Below are 3764 nucleotides of genomic sequence, written 5' to 3' on the forward strand. Positions count from 1 at the left end.
CGCACGCGGCCTCTCCGCCGCGTCCGCTTCCGGGCTGCCCCGGGTTCGGATTCCGGAAGGAGACGGCACCTCGGCGAGGACACACCTCCCCGCGCAGTATGCGAAACGGGCTGCGCGGGGGTGGAATCCCTGACACGCATGCGCGCGCCGCGACCCACCAATCAGAAATCTGACTTGATACGCGCGTTCTGACTTGGTGCCCCGCAGCCCGGCTGCGCAGTGCGCACGCGCAGTAGGGGCACCACGTGGGCAGGCTTCCTAGGGCGCGGGAGAGCTGCTGGGGTGAGTGGGACCCGCTGTTCGCACGGCTGCTGTGGGAGCCTTCAGCCCGGCCCAGCTGGGGCTGCCTTGGCCCTGGCCCTGCTGGCTGCTTGCAGAGCATGTCCCCCAGGTAGGGTGACCAGCCAGCAAGTGTGAAAAATCCAGACGGGCGTGGGGGGTAATAGGAACCTATATAAGAAAAAAAACCCCAAAATCGGGACTGGGACATCTGGTCACCCTACCTCCAGGGCAAGGCCAGGCTGCCTTGGTGCAACCTCCAGTTCAGCAGGCCTCTGTTTGATTTTTCCCAGTTTCCTCTTGGCCTCTTTTGGGGACCCCTCCATTTAACTACCGTGGTGCTAACTCTCGTGATTTTGGTTTAAAGCTCCAGCTCCCAGAGTCCAGTGGCTTTGTGAGGATTTCAGCCTTCATTCTTCAACAAAAAGTAAGTTTCTAGCCCTGGTGGCTGTGGAGGAAGCTTCAAAATGTGACTCCAGGGCACCCTAAAGGGTCAAAAGGCAAATAAAAAGAACACTGCAGCCATTATTTTTACATAATTTCATGATTTTAAAGCCAATCTCATGCTTTTTGGTGAGCCTGACTCATGATTTTTGAACATAAAGGGTTGGCAATACTGTAACCACCAAATAGGAGGAGGCTGCGCTTTATGTGTTGGGCTGTGAAATGCAAACCGTATTGTCAGTGTGTGATGGAAAAGGGAGCGCCCCAAAATAAAGGTGTGTGTTTACACACATGCACATAGACACACATGTACATACATGCACTGACACAGGCACGTGGACACACTGTTGTACAGTAAGTGCTACCTCACGGCTCATTCATAAAACTGAAGGTTTGTGTGTGCAGTGGAAGGTTTTGTTCTGGATTTTTTAAAAATAGTCTATCTATCCATCTATGTCAGGCCTGCACAACATACGGCCTCTGGGCTGCATGTGGCCCGCGTGGGCTCACTGTGCGGCCGGCGGGGGGTGGTACAAGCCAATGGCCGGCTGGCTGGCCAGCGGGTGGGGTGGTGAAGAGGCCAGTGGCGGGGGGGCAGGTGAGCCGGCGGCGGGGGAGGGGGACTGGGGAGGCGAGCGAGCGGCGGGGGAAGGGGACTGAGGAGGCGAGCTGGGGGGGGATGACGAGCTGAGCGGGCAGTGGTGGGGGGACAGGCGAGCCGGTGGCGGGGAGGGATGTGTGGGGATGACGAGCCGAGCGGGCGGGCAGTGGCGGCGAGGCTTTATACTTGGGGGCGGGGGTGAGGAGATGAGCGGCGAGTCGGTGGCTGGAGGGGGGCATCCATTTTCAGTATTTTAATTTTTGTTACTGTGTTGTACTTAAAGTACTGTACAGGATCTTTTCAGGGGGAATAAGGCAAAATGCCACATTTATTAGTACTACATGTAATAATCAACACTATCATATGCATATGATATATCTCACACATGCACTCGCATACACACAAACACGCTCCGTCTTGCTGCTGTTACCGAGTTGCTCCCCTTAACTTCACTGGCCAGGTGAGTTAAATGGGGGAGGGGTGGAGCTGGGCTTCTGCCGATCTGGATCGATGCTCCGATGTTGACAAGATGAAACCCAGGGTTCTCTGCAAGACACCTCACTTTTATAGCAGCTTCCCTCTTATGCAAATCTCCCAGGGCAATTGATTACAAAGTGTGGGGAAGATCTTATTCTACTTCTAGCAAAAAGACATTTTTCTTTTACCTTAATTATACTACCTTAGGGTCCCACTATAACATATTACCAAGGTTCAATACAAAGTCATATAAAAGTTATACAAAAATGCATAATGCAGAGATTTATCTACAACTGCATTGATTGACTGCTGTGTGCAGTAATATAGTGACCCCTGGGTCTTTGAATGAGGCTTTATACTTGCGGGGCGGGGGGGGGAAGGTGGCGAGTCGGGGGCGAGCGGCAGGTGGGCAAAGAGGCAAGCAGTGAGCCATCAGGGGTTCTAGGGGCGGGCATGGGGGTTTCTGGCAGGGGAGGGAGGAGGTGAAAGGAGGCGAGTGGTGGGTGGGGGACTGACTAGGAGGGACGCAGCAAGCCAGCAGGGGGGTTAGGGGGTGAAGAGGGGTGTGATGGTGGGGCTGAGCGGGGAGGGAGCAGGTCCTATTTTACTGCTGTGATCTGGTCACCCTATGCATGCCGTTTCTTTCCCCTCTACAGGCTTCCACGCACCGTCAGTGCCTTGCTAGTGTGCCATACGCCGTGAGATATCTCTTCTCTTTGTGTGTGACTGAGAGCGTTTCCCTTGTGTGTGAAGTTATTCAACAAAATCTTGAGCTTCATAATGGATACCATGAGTGAAAAGAAAAAGAGAAAAATAGAATCAGAGCACAGAGTTTTCAACACTGAATGGATGAATAAATACTTATGTACTGAGAACGATATGGTTACTAAAGTAAGCTTTCAAATTTCTAAGGAAATTGCTGCTGCTGGGAAATGCTTCACAGAAGGCGAGTTTTTAAAAAAGTGTATGTTGATTGCTGTATCTGAGCTATGTCCAGAAAAGAGGGGAATATTTGAGAATGTCAGTCTATCACGCATGACTGTACAGAGAAGAATAGCTGACATTTCTACCAATCTAAGTGATCAGTTAAAGCAGAGAGTCCGTGAATTCTGCTTTTACTCCCTAGCTATGGATGAAAGCACTGATTTAAAAGACACCACCCAACTTCTTATTTTTATTAGAGGTATTGATAGAAACTTTGAAATTACTGAAGAACTTGCTGGCATGTGCTCCATGACAGGTCACACAACCGGAAAAGAAATCTCCAGTGAAGTGATAAAGTGCATGAATGATAAATTGGGATTAGATTTCACAAACTTGGTGGCCATTTGTACTGATGGTGCTCCAGCTATGTGCGGAAAAAATGTTGGAGCAGTTACTCTTCTTGAAGAATTTATCGGGAGACAAATAACCAAACATCACTGCATTATACATCAGCAGGTTTTGTGTAGCAAAGTCTTAAAATTTGAGCATGTAATGTCAGTGGTAGTTTCCACTGTAAACTACATCCGTTCTAGAGGATTAAAACATAGGACATTTCAAGCCTTTTTTGAAGGGATAGACGCCGAGTGCAGCGACTTAATCTACCATACGGAAGTGAGGTGGTTGAGTCAAGGAAGAGTGCTCCAGCGTTTCGTTGCTTTGAAAGAGGAGGTAGCAAAATTCCTAGAAAATGGGCCAATAAAATTCCCAGAGCTTGAAAATGAGTCCTGGAATCAAGATCTCTTTTTCTTTTGTGATATTACAGCACACCTGAATGATCTCAACATTCAACTTCAGGGAAAAAATCAACTTATATTTCAAATGTGTGCAGCAGTGAAAGCTTTCAAAATGAAATTGAAACTTTTCAGAAGTCAGCTGTCAAAAGGTGAAATGTATCACTTTCCCACTTGTGCACAGCATATCCCTCAGCACAAACATGCCGAGTTAGGAGAAAAATACGCAAAGCACATTAATCTTTTGA

At 49.1% G+C, this 3764-nt stretch overlaps 1 long non-coding RNA gene across 2 annotated transcripts; it reads left to right on the forward strand.

Annotated features, from left to right (window-relative positions):
• The first annotated feature begins 232 nt into the window (after positions 1 to 232).
• LOC135883846 (uncharacterized) lies at positions 233 to 2759 on the forward strand. 2 transcript variants are annotated; one of them, XR_010561664.1, is made up of 3 exons: positions 233 to 282; positions 647 to 706; positions 2458 to 2759. It is a non-coding gene; the product is annotated as an uncharacterized LOC135883846 (long non-coding RNA). The 2 variants fall into 2 exon arrangements; XR_010561663.1 differs by having other exon boundaries at positions 252 to 391.
• The last annotated feature ends 1005 nt before the right edge of the window (positions 2760 to 3764 follow it).

This window comes from Emys orbicularis, chromosome 9 (genome assembly GCF_028017835.1).
Source record: "Emys orbicularis isolate rEmyOrb1 chromosome 9, rEmyOrb1.hap1, whole genome shotgun sequence".
Lineage (NCBI taxonomy): Eukaryota > Metazoa > Chordata > Testudines > Emydidae > Emys > Emys orbicularis.